General features: G+C 31.9%; 1 protein-coding gene across 1 annotated transcript in view; it reads right to left on the bottom strand.

Annotated features, from left to right (window-relative positions):
* The window catches only part of LOC114341868 (octopamine receptor beta-2R), a 743,861-nt gene that overhangs the window by 393,226 nt on the left and 336,628 nt on the right, over positions 1-14,007 (bottom strand). The window contains exon 2 of the mRNA XM_050643150.1: positions 2,902-2,942. The gene's annotated coding sequence lies outside the window, so the exon portion shown is untranslated. The remainder of the gene's footprint in view (positions 1-2,901; positions 2,943-14,007) is intronic.

The raw sequence follows: 14,007 nt of genomic DNA, 5'->3' as shown, positions 1-14,007 counted from the left end.
TTAACATCCAAACAATTATTAAAAAATTACAAGAACAAAATAAATTTATAAAATTCTTTTGGGTTAAAGCACACGTAGGAATAACAAACCATGAAAATACAGCTAAAATTGCCAAAGAAAGCATAGAAATGGGGGAACAGATAAATTGCGAATTAACTACAGATGAACAAATAAACATATCAAAACATAAAATCATGAGAAAATGGTCGTACTTGTGGCAATAATACACCTTTACAAATCCAACACGTTACACCAGACTAGAAACCAAATTGAGGAAAAACCTTGGTACGATAAGTACGATTACAATCGCCAAAGCACAACCACTAGTAGAATGAAGTTTGGTCACGCATGTTATCCAGGTCTAGCACACTTACATAAAATCAAAATCCTTAAGAGTGATCTTTGTGAAGTTAGAAATAAAATTGGTGACCTGGACCACATCTTTTTTGATTGCCAAAAATATAGGGCTCAATCCAATGAGCTCTTCAGAAAACTTCTACAATTAAACATTGAAAGCCCATATAACATAATGTATCTTCTTGCTTTAAACAGAAAAGAAATTTACGATTGTTTATTCAAGGAGAAGAAGAAAATGTTCAGTTAATATAAATTTTTATACTATAGAAACAATCTAAACAAGTTAGAGTCTGTGTTTGAATCTGAGAATATTATATTCGCTATCAGGACCAACCATAATTATTAGTACATGATTGTACAGAAGTATAATGGCCCTTTTGAAATGAAATCATCCTCAATAATTTTCACTTTGCCTACAATTTTTTCCACTCTACTTTTTTCCACTCTACTACGGAAAATATATTTCAAAGAACTCATCCGACAATTTTTGATTATTTTCCTTTTTTTCAACAGAATCCGAGATTTCTAGTTCCCAACCGCAGACTTTGTTAGTCTCATTTATAATCAAATTCTTTAACAAATCTCTTTGAGTGTTACTTACAGGGGGTATTTTTTTCAGTTACATGAAAATTAATAGTCTTTCGACGGAACAGACCTTAGTCAACTGTGTAATTTCATTTTTGAAGATATTTCCCGCCGTTCGCGACTCTCCTACATATTTGTTTTTGAGATATGGATAATGTACATGTGTACCTATATAAATTAATTTTGTTGTAAAATTTATCGTTAAAAGATAATACTTGTAACTATAACACCTACATATTTACAGTTATAAATTACAGTTGATCTCAATTTTTTTTTTCAATGCGTCATTAATTTTGACGTCATATAGGATTTTACGAATATCGCAAATCATTACATGATATTTTATTTAAATCTGACAATTGTTAGAATATTTTAATTAATATTTGCGTTGAATTTTTACAATCGACATGCGTCGAAATTTTGCGTTTTGCTCCGTTCCCCTTGATCTTTTGTATATTTTGTTCAAATCACCAAATTTATCAAAATCAATTTTTAAATACTACTATCAAAGAGTGTCACGAAAAAGGCTTTTATTTTGCTAATTTGTCTCGTCTGTCTTGATTTTATTTAAAATAAAATATTGTTACAAATTTCTGTTTAATTAAGACTTAATTAAGATTTATTAAAGACAATTAATCTCTTTGAATTTTGACTTCAAAATAATATCTTCTTCACCTTTTATTTGGAGCAATAAAATGACAATAATGGAAACAAAAAGAGAAATTATTTGGGGTCTTTCAAAGTGAAAGGCTTTCGAAATTAATATTCAAATTAATATAATTAATTTTTTTTGAAATGTCTGAGTAATAGCTTTCAACGATTTTTTTTTAATTGCAGATAATTAATTTTAATTATAATATAATATTATTATATATTATATTAATTTTACCGTTGATTGAAATATTGATATGGCTCCAATACCTCAATCAACGATTTTACCTATGTAAACAAATAATTTTAATAGCATTTTAATAATAAGTTAATAATACTTCTTATTCTTATTAATTGTGCCTTATCTTTTCGAAGGTTGCCGATGGAAATGAAAATTGTAGCTTTGGATCTGCTACACGAAAGATTTCTGCGGATGATCTCTCAAACGAGTTCAGCCACGAATTCAGTTACTGCTGATCTTTTAGAAGCCTCGAAGAAGCAAAACAGATGATCTTGTAGAACATGTTTTCATGTTAACATTATCTGGAGCTTTTTAATGTATGCAAAAGAAAATAAGTTTGCACTAAACTGAAACAAATACCAGTTTATTTGATAAATTTTCGAATGTTAAAAATATTGAGTGTTGATAGATAGATAGAGTGTTGGTATATACATTTTTGAGTATTTGATAATATTTTCTGTTGCGTCTACTCATATTATTGGTCTATGAAACAAGCTTTGTTATCCTGCGTTATATTTTATTAAATGTCTGTTACTTAGGTTCCCCATTATTAAATTATACTCTTATATACGCCATATCATGCTCTATTTTTGTTCATTGTTGTTTTCTAGTGTTTCTTGTTTTCTAAGTGTATTATTGTTCGTTCCCCTTGGCATTTTTCTATGCTATATTGTTGAATTCTATGAACTGAAACGTTTGACGAAATGGATTTGGAAATGTCGAGGCTCGACTAGAGCTGTAGCACTATTGATGATGATGAAAATGATGATAATATTGTGTAATTTTTCAGACTTTTATTGTTTTCTAAACAAAAAAAACAGTGTACACTTAAAGTAGGGATTAATAATTTTAAAGATAAAAGAGTAAAAAATAAAATATTTTCAGGATAAGTATTTATTTAAGTTCTAAAACGTTTGCAATATGAGTTAAAAATATGATTTTTTAAACGAAAAGTTCTTTTGGTGTTTATGTTGTTCTAACAAACTTTATCGCGTATACTATGGTGAAACGCATAAGAATTCATGCGAAGAAGAAAAAGAAGTGCTAACAAACTTAAATTAACTTACCTAACTAATTAGGTACTTTATAGGTACAATGTTTGCAGCAACTGAAACAAATAATATATCTTTATTAATTTAATGTACGTTAATTCAATATCAATACCAATATACTTTTAAAATAGTATAAAAGTCTGATATAGTCCGAAGTGGAAAACGAAACGTCAAAATAGACTTGTTTTAAAGTTAAATTCGATATAGTAATATTATATTGAGATTGGATTAAGCCACATTTATTATTGGCTGTAACGAAAATTACATTTTTAACTATTTCCACTTCGGAAATCGTCCTGAAAACATATTACTTTAATAAATTCTGCGAGAAATATTTTTTTATCTGCATGTTGCTAAATTACAACAAGAAATTTGCAAATATTACTTATTGCCGTAAGAAAAATATCTTTAAAAAACTAAGCAGCACACAATCTACAACTTTGAGATAAGCACTGTGCCTTCAGAACTAGTACTATTCATCATCATCAATGGTGCTACAGTCCTATGAAAGAGCCTCGACCTTCCCAAGTCTATTACGCAAGTCAGTCCTATCCATTGCCAACCGTTGCCAGTTTGCTGTGCCTACTTTTCTCCCATCCTCATCTACACCATCCTTCCATCTACGTTTTGGCCTACCCCTATTTCTACTTCCCACAGGTTGTGACATAAGGATTCTTCTAGGAGGGTTGTTATGCTGTGATCTTGCTAGATGTCCTGCCCATCTTAGCCTTCCTATTCTTATAAGAGATACTACGTCTTTACCACCAAATATATGTTTATATCTGTGGTATACCACGTAGTTGTGCCTCTTCCTCCAAATACCATTTTCACAGTTGCCACCGAATATTCCTCTCAGGATCCTTCGTTCAAATATAAGCAGAAGGTTTTCATCTGCTTTGGAGATGGTCCATGTCTCCGATCCATATGTCAACACTGGTTGTATAAGGGTTTTGTATATGGTTATTTTTGTTTTTTGGGTTAAGTTTCTGCTTCTCATATGTCTGCTCAGTCCAAAATAGCATTTGTTCGCTAGGATTATCCTTCGCTTGATTTCTTCCGTCATGACGTGCTCCTTGGTGATCAGGGAGCCTAAGTATGTGAATTAGTCCACCACTTCAAAGGTAGAGTTATCAACAGTGAATTGGTGACCGATGTTTCTGGCTCTATTGTTGGGTGTGGATGCCAACATCTTAGTTTTCTCCTCGTTTACTTTCTAGAACCAAATATGAATTATAATGAGTGAAACACGTAGAATATATCAAATGACAGGAATTATGACAGGTGATAAATAGCGGTCTGATTTTTGCATGAGAGTTTAATCAAAGGGTAATAAATCAATTGGAGGTTCTGTCGGGCAAAATACATGTGACGTTTTCGTGGTCTGACCGTTCAAAATTTTTAACCTGTTCCACAATTAAAACTTCTGTTCCAGTGGTTCCATATATCAAAGTTTGTCCGACTAGACATCCTTAAGCTATTAAGAAATTTTCAGCTTGCTATTAATCAGCTTTTTTTTTCATACGCTTGATCCAGGCCTATAAGAATTAACCATTAGATATCAAATTTTATGAATATTCTACGAGGCATGTCAAAAAAATATGAATCTCACTCAAAAGTAAAGTAGCTTTATTTTTCACAATATTGAAAATTGTTATTATGAAAAGCTGTTTGGAATTAAAAACTATATTCTAATATGCAATTTCATCTTTTTAATTGAAAAAAAAAGTTGAAAAAAGTTCATCTTTTTCTTTAATTGTGGATAACCAACATTATTTTCAGTTATTTCAATTATGATAACTCTTTTATTATTAATTTTATGAAAAACAGTTATTCTTTATAAAATGTTCTGCATGGTCTAAAACCTAAAATACAACCATCTTATATCAAATTTTATCAATTTTATTCGAGGTATGTCATGAAATATGAATCGCACTTAAATAAAATACCGGTATTATTCACAATATCGAAAATTGTGATTATGTAAAGTTGTTTAGAACTAAAATCTATGTTCCAATATAATTACATCCTTCTTATTAAAATATTCGGAACTATACGTATTTTATTCTTAATCGAAATTCATCTTTTTTGACATACCTCGTATAAAATTGAACAAAATTTGATATGATGATCAAATTTTTACAAAGAATACCTTTTTTTCGTAAAATCAATAATAAAAAGGTTATCATAATTGAAATACCTGAAAATAATGTTGATTATCCAAAATTTAAAAAATATTCAAAAAAAATTTTTTTTTTCAATAAAAAGGATGAAATTGCATATTAGAATATAGTTCTGAATTCCAAAGAACTTTTTATAATAACAATTTTCAATATTGTGAAAAATAAAGCTACTTTGCCCTTTAGTGAAATTCATAGTTTTTGACATACCTCGTCTAATTTTCATAAAATTTGATATCTGTTGAGTCTTAGGTTTTAGATCATGCAGAGCTTTTTATGAAGAATAAGTTTTTTTCGTAAAATTAATAATAAAAAGTTTTCCATATGGTTCCAACTTACAAGAACATACGGCATATAATAATTTTTATTATATATTGAAAAAAAAATCGATTTTAAGTTTGTAATTTCAAAGGGCTGTAACTTTTTTATGTACTCATTTGTACTTAGGTAAGTTAGGTTCAATCGAAGTATTTTTGGTCCCAGAATATCTGAATTAAATTATGACCTGCATATTTGTTACACCCTGTATATAGGGAGAATATCAGAACAGAAATAAAATCCAGTATTCTCCCAAATTTGTAGTATGGGTTTTATATAAGAAACTAAAAATAAAAGTCTCCTTGTATATAGAATGAATAAAATATTGTTTCTTTAATCTAAGTCAGCTAAATCGGTCTCTACAAGTGTTAATTATTCTCTATGTCCTCCAACCACTTAGTATTGTCCTAACCCTCACAGAATATGCCAGATTAACTACAATGATTATATCTTAATATCCTAATTATCCCTAAATCATCAGTGATGCCTCTAAAACCCATGACAGAGATGCAACTGCATACTGCAGTAAATACTACACTACGCCATATGCATACCTACAAATCGCTGCACTGTCACAGGTTAGATCGTAGCTATTTTTGAAACCCTAACTTTCTTCAGAATAGTGAGGATAAAAATGTATCATTATCACAGACTCAGTACAAAATACAGATCCAATGTTTCGGGTGGTAAAAAAATGAGTTAAACATAATCCAATCATCTTGAAAAAAAAAAAACTGGCACTTATCTGGGTACCCTTGCATGTACGAATAGTACGCCAGGGAAATAAGGCAAAAATATACCATGTTCGGGACATTTGAGCAGCCAGGTTGCAAATAGGTTTTTTGGGTACTATATACCTAATGCATTATAAATCAAAAAATGCCCGTCACAGTTCGGACGAGAATTTTAGTTATTAACAAATAAGTGTCAAAAATGGCAGTTTTATCATTTAAATTGACACAATCCTTCTTTAGTAGATGAGCAAAGGTTAAAAATGGCGTTTTTGAATTTCGATCTGATCATTTGTTGCTTCGGAAATTTCAAAATAAAACTAAAATTTCGAAAATAAAAAATTGGCTATAGCTTTTGCGAAAATGGCCTTTAGACTTTCATATTGCATGAACAGTTTGGTCCAACAGTCCATATAATGCACAAAAGAGTTTAAGACGATTTGTGAATTAGTTTAAATTTTATTCAATGTGTTTTTTTCAAAGAGCTTTTTTTGCAATGTTATTGTTCAGAAAATAAGAACGATATAGCAGTTCTGTGGAAACCACGTGAAAGAAGAATAGTTATATTTTCAACGAATTTAAAAAAATGAACCCAAAGTCAGTTTATCATTCCTTAAACATTTTACTAAAGTAGAATCATTTTTGGCTTATAAACAATTTGAATAACTTTGTTAATATTGACTCTAGATTAAAACTACTTTGGGATTTGAAAAGCTGGTATTTTACGAATTATCAAAAAAAACTTTTCGCCTAGGTTAATTGCGGTCAAAGTTAGCCACTTTTTTTTTCAATTCACAGCTACTTTGTTTATAACAATTAAGCAACCTAACTGGCGCCATTTTGAAGCTCGAGGTATAAGTTTATGTGTAAAAGTATGAGTCAACTTTGAACTTCAACAAAATGGTTAATGAAGTTTTAAAAATTACGTCCTAACGAAATCGATTCGTGGTGGGTGGAGGGGAATTATTAAAATCCGTGTACTCAAAAAATAAAATTGATTCTTCAAACATATGCTGCGATTAATATCTCCAGTCCCGGCTCTAAGGTATAAGGCGCCCGCCTGCAAAACTACTATAGGCGCCCTTCTGTTTTTTAAATTATTATTTTTGAAGTTATATTTCTTTACGATCGAGGGTGAAATTTTATATGTGTATGTAGTTCGTTGCTAATCTTTCAAATTGTGTATGTATCAGCGCAAATAAGTCAATAAAATAATATATTAGTGTTCTTAGTAAATGTATTATTTATTATAATTTTTGTGTCTTCCAATTTGTCTTCCTCGGGCGTAAGATAATAAAATATCTATTTTTATACTTCACTTTGATCTATTTATCACCGTGATGTGTAATTATGCCCGACACGTCAATTGCACGGGACTTCATAGCTCGGTTGGTATAGCATTGGACCAGAGATCGAGAGATCGCGGGTTCAAATCCCGGACGATTCATATTCATTTTTTTAGCATTGTTAAGTTTTGGTTAATTTTTGGTAATTATTGTTAATTTTTGGTATTGTAACTGTTAAGTATATTTATTTCGTTGAAATTATAAAATATAATAGAAGTATAACTTCTTGCGTGCGTACAAAGTACACACACATCCTTTTTATAACACCAGCATAGCAAATGCTCATTTTGGCGCCCCCCAAACAGGGGCGCCCGCCTGCAGTGCATCCCCTGCAGGCCCGTTATCGCGGCCCTGAATATCTCCGGAGCTTGTTGTTGGAGTTTGATCTTAATTTTTTCAATTTTTATGTACTCGTAGTCTTGCAGAGTACGTTCTATATACATACCCTCACCTAACATTACAAAATGTTAGGGGGAAGCCCTCTTATCACCCAGGGATATGAAAAATGACCGATTCTAAGACCTACCGAATATTCATATATAATTTCATAAAAATCGGTCAAGCGGTCTCAGAGGAGTATCGCAACTAACACTGTGACAGGAGAATTTAAAGATGTAAATATATAGATGTATATTAAAAAATGGGAGTTGGTGATAGAAAATTAAGGGTTGTATGTATTTTTTAATTCTACACCATATAAAATTAAGGTAGAAAATTTTGTCCAAAAAAATTTAAAAAAATGTCAGGAGGACAACCCCTCTAATAATTTATGGATATGAAAAACAGATTAAAACCTATTACCAGTCCTACAGGATATACGTGTAAAATTTCATAAAAATTGGTGTAGCCGTTTTGGAGGAGTATGGTAACTAACACTGTTACAGGAGAATTTTATGTATAGAAGTAACTGTAACTTAAATAATAAAAGTGGCTAACTTTGACCGCATTTAACCTAGGCGAAAAGTTTTTTTTTGAAAATTCGTGTAAAAATACCAGCTTTTGAAATTCCAAAGTAGATTGACTTTACAACAAATATTAACAAATCTATTCAAATTGTCTTTAAGCCAAAAATTACTCTACTTTAGCAAAATGTTTTCGGAATGATAAAAATGACTTTTGATTGAATTTTTTGAATTCTTTGAAAACATAAGTGTTCTTCTTTCATGTAGTTTCCACAGAATTGCTGTATCATTATTATTTTCTGAACAATAACTTTGCAAAAAAAGCTCTTTGGGATACACAAATTGAATAAAATTTAAACTAATTGACGACTCGTCTTGAAATTTTTTGTGCATGATATGTACTGGTTGTCTCAACTTTTTATGCAATATCAAAATCTTATGTTCATTTTAGCAAAAGTTATAGCAAATTTTTTATTTTCGAAATTTTAGTCTTATTTTGGAATTCGCTAAGCAACAAATGATCGGACCAAAATCAAAAACTGCCATTTTGAACCTTTGCTCATCTAGTAAAAGATGAATGCTCTAAATAAGATATTTAATTACCCTATTTTTCCTGTAGCAATTTAAACGAAAAAACTCCCATTTTTGACACTTATTTGTTAATAACTACAATTCTCATCCGAACTATGAAGGGCATTTTTGTATTTGTAATGTATTAGGTATATAGTACCTAAAAAACTCATTTGCAACCTGGCTGCTCAAGTGTCCCGACAAAAACCTTATTTCTCTGGACTATAGACCGAAATGCGAAAGCGGACAACCTGCAATCAAAAGTCGAATAAACAATACACCAAAAAATTTAGAAACCATACAACGACCTTAAAAATCTGATTGAAGATCACTGTATGAATATACAGCAAAACGGCTGCAAAGATGCAGAAAAAATTAAGTAAAATGTAAAAAATTGGAAAAAAATCTTATGTAAAAGGTATAAATTTTTTTTATTAAAAATCCCTTTAATGGCTATATCACAGAACGTTTTAGATTTTATAGAAAAATCATCATCAGTGTTAGACCTAAAAGTAAGTATAACCGTTTTAATGAATGTAAATATTATAAAGGGCAAAATTTTTTAAGATGATAAATATGTTGCTTAAAATTTAAATGATTATCAAAATTTACTCCAAGGAATTTGATACAGTCAACATAATCTATTTTTTGATTAAAGATTGAAAGTTCGGAACTACTAACATTTCGTTTACTGGTGAAATGAAACATTTACTTTTATTGGCACTAAATTTCATTCTCGATTTCATTGATCATTTTTGTAATTTCAAAATAGCGTCTTGTAAAGTTTGTTTAATTAGTTCTATGTTCCTTCCTTTACAATAAATTATGAGGTCATCTGCGTATACTGGTGGAGTATCATTATATACTCTTTACTGGTGGAGTATCATTTTCCATAATGCTATTTATAGCAACAAGAAAAAGAGTAACACTAATCGATGATCCTTGGGGGCTACCATTTTCCTGTATTCTTTTGTTAGAAATAAAATCGTCTACTTTTACTAGGAAGCTTCGGTTTTTTTAAAAATTAGTGATAAAATTTAGAATATTTCCTTGTATACCTAATTCCTGTAAAGTTTTAATTACACCATGGCGCCACACTGTATCAAATGCTCTGGTTATATCAAAAAATACCGCTATGCAGCTCTGATTATTTGCTAGAGCTTCGTGTATTTCGGACTCGAGGTCAATTAAGCTGTCTAGGGTTGATCTATCTTTACGAAATCCACTTTGTTTGTTAGATAGAACAGATCTTTGCTCGAGTATCCAAATAAGGCGTTGGTTATTAATTTCTCGAGTACTTTGCTCATTGCACATCCTAAAGATACCGGCCGGTAGGAGTTTGGGTCTGAACGTGGTTTACCAGGTTTAAGGATAAGTATTGTGTAAACATTATTCCAAGTGTTTGGAAACACTCTTTCAAGCCATATTTTGATATATATCGTTAGTAAGTAGGCAGTTCTATTTCTAGGCAACTTTTTAAGCAAAATGATAGGAATATCATCTGGACCAGGACTTGAGTTTTTAATAGAATTTATAGATTCAGTTATCTCTTCTTCTAGTATTAGTGAATTTATTGGCAGGCTATCGGTTTCATTATGACTAAATTCTACTAATTCTTCTTTAGTCTTAAGCTGTAAAAACACTTGAGAATAATTTTTATAACTTGAATATGACTCATATGATGAGGCTAATTCATTAGCTATCTGAGGTCTAAATTGCAAGTTATATTGTTGTTTATTGGAGTAATTATTAGAGCAAAAGAGCACACTAAAATATTCGTTGTCGCGATAATCCAAAACAGTCGTATATTCGTGGAATACACCATATTATTCTATTTAATTTTTAAAATTTGGTGAACAAACTCTGATAATTTTTCGCTTAGTGGATTTTTATTTGGTATTTACGTCCAATTCATAATATTTTTAGCAGTTTACTAATTCATTGAAGATTTTTCTGAAGGTCGTTCCAAGACCAAGTTTAGCCAGCGTCGATTTCAAGATTTATGTGAGCCGAACATAAGTCTATTCCGGTCAAGTAACTTTAAACTGCTTTGTCATTACTCGAAGACTTATCGCCTACCACACAGATGAGGGTCATAGTTACGACGAAAGGTCCTAACATCGATTTTGTCACGCTTTATCTCAATGTGCCCAATAAAGCTTCAGCAAACAGCACTCTGAGATGTGTCGTTTCTCTCGAGCCTTTACTACCCTTCGCTTAAATTATTTTTTTAAAAGCATTCAACATATTATGTATGGTTCGTACAGTATAAATCCCGATGCACGTCATTATCTACGTCAGAGATCTAAATCAACATTGTTGCTAAATTACAAAAAAAATTCCTGAATTCATTTTAAATCAATGATGTCACATAATTATTATTGCAGAAGTGGATTACACAATTAAGGTACTAAGTACACTTTAGAAGACCAAAAAAAATCATTTTTTTCAATAATTTTTTTCGCGGAACCTTTATTAAAAATGAATATAAAACTTTTTACATACTAATATCTAACTCATAGAGAATACAAAAAATATATCTTTTTTCATTTATGCACATACACTAATATTGTAGAGGGCGCAAAAGTCGAGGCCTCGAAAAATGATGGCGGACAGTTAATCTCAGGATTGGGATATCTAAAACAAAAAAATCGTACTGCATTTGAAAAAGGACGGTTTCTTACGTGACAATTTACCACAATTTGACCAAAAAATAAAAAATGAATATTTTTTAACCATGAAAAACTGAAGAAAAACGGGCGATTTTTTCACAAAATTTTTTCAAATTTCCGTAAAATCTTTTTTTTTGCGGAATTTTTCTCTAACGGTGGTAAATTGTCACGTAAAAAACCTTCCTTTTTAAATGCCTTACGATTTTTTTGTTTCAGAGATCCCAATCCTGAGATTAACTGTCCGCCATCGGAACTACTTTTTTTCGAGGCCTCGACTTTGGCGCCCTCTACAATATTAGTGTACGTGCGTAAATGAAAAAAGATATATTTTTTGTATTCCCTATGAGTTAGATATTAGTATGTAAAAAGTTTTATATTCATTTTTAATAAAGGTTCCGAGAAAAAAAATCTTAAAAGATTGCTTATTTTTGGTCTTCTAAAGTGTACTAGTACCTTAAAGAAATTAATGTTCAATGTGAATAAATAAAAATATTATAAATAGAAAACAAGAATTAAGTAATAATCTTACGTTAAAGTAAATATTAAAAACAATAAATATAATAAAACAAACTTTCATCATCATCCAGCCCTTTGCGTCCACTGCTGGACATAGGCCTCCCTCATTTTTGTCCATTGTGCTCTATAACAAGCCCTAAAACAAACTTTACTGCTTTCAAAAATTACAAGACAGCGGTTTATTCAGTGCCGCATAAATGGCTTATCATCATCATCAACCCGTACGCGTCCACTGCTGGACATAGGTCTCCCTCAGCTCTTTCCATCTCCCTCTGTTTTGTGCGGCTTGCATCCAGTTGCCGACAATACGCTTCAGATCGTCGGCCCATTTGGTTGGTGGTCGTCCTCTGCTCCGTAGTGCTTCTTCTCGTAGCCTCCACTCGATAATACGTTTTGTTCATCGGTTGTCTGACAATCTGGCGACGTGTCCTGCCCAATTCCACTTGAGCGACGCGATTCTTTCGACGGCGTCCGCTGTTTTTGTTCTACGACGTATTTCTTCGTTTGGGATTCGGTCCCTCAGGGAGACACCCAACATCTGGCGCTCCATAGCCCTCTGAGTTATGCGAATCTTATTCACTACCCTTTTTGCGGGTGTTAATGTTTCCGCTCCATAAGTGAGTACAGGCAATACACACTGGTCAAAGATTTTCCTTTTCAGGCATATGGGTAAGCCCGATTTAAATACATAGCTCAGTTTACCAAACGCTGCCCAGGCTAATCCTATGCGACGTGGGAGCTCGCAAGTCTGGTTATCTCTTCCCAACCGAATTTCATGTCCCAAGTACTTATAAGATGCAGTCTGCTCAATATCCATTCCATCAACAACAATATTACGATTTAGCACCAGATTAGTTATTATTTGCGTCTTGTTGATGTTAATCTTTAGTCCGACCTCTAAGGAAGCGTGATATAACTTGTTCAACATTATTATTGCATCATCCATACGATCGACTATAAGGACGATGTCATCTGCGAATCTCAAATGACTGAGCTTCTCTCCATTTATGTTGATACCATATTCGTTCAGATCTGCCGTCTTAAAACTGCGTTCTAAAAGGGTTGTGAACAGCTTTGGTGAGATGGTGTCTCCTTGCCGTACTCCTCGCTGTATACAGAATTTATTTGTTTGTTGATCAGATAGTCTTACGCTAGCCGTTGCGTTGTGGCCGTCCATTGCCTCCATTGGACGACATCTGAATGAGGTTAACCAAGAACATGTCAACAATTATTCAGCGTTGAACTATTGGTTGACGTCAGGAAAGATGTTTACCGAGACATAGGGTTTCCTACTTGCCATTCAGGATTAGGTTATTATAATTAGAAATTACCTGAAATATATTGTCAAAGACCCTTAAGTCCAAAACGACAAATGCAGATATGGATGTCAAGCCCAAGAATTCGTACATCTTACCGGGAGCTGCCAGGTGTTTTTCGGAACTGATTATAAAGAACAGCATCACTCAGTAGGAAAGATTCTTCACCAAGAACTAGCTAGCAAACTTGGACTTCTCCAGACCGACCATCTCTGTTATTTCCAATACGTCCCTGATATTATGCTTGAAAACGACAACTACAAGCTATACTGGGATAGCACCGTGCTCGGAGACCAACCAGTGGGACATAATAGACCGGATCTCATACTAGTTAATGAACATAATAAACAAACAACATTAATAGATTTATTTATTTAGCGTATGGCTATATCACAGTTTTTGTATATAAATAAAGATAACAATACATTATAAATAATAATTAATTTTTATACACGAAAATTTAGATGAAATTTGTTTTCTGTGTGTGTTTCTTGCATTGCGACCAGATTAACATCGTTATCCATTAATAGTCTGTATAGAATTTGACATTTTGCTCTAGTTATACCTTCTATT

The sequence above is a fragment of the Diabrotica virgifera genome, chromosome 2, assembly GCF_917563875.1.
Source record: "Diabrotica virgifera virgifera chromosome 2, PGI_DIABVI_V3a".
Classification (NCBI taxonomy): Eukaryota; Metazoa; Arthropoda; class Insecta; order Coleoptera; family Chrysomelidae; genus Diabrotica; species Diabrotica virgifera.
This window is presented reverse-complemented; position numbering and strand designations above follow the sequence as displayed.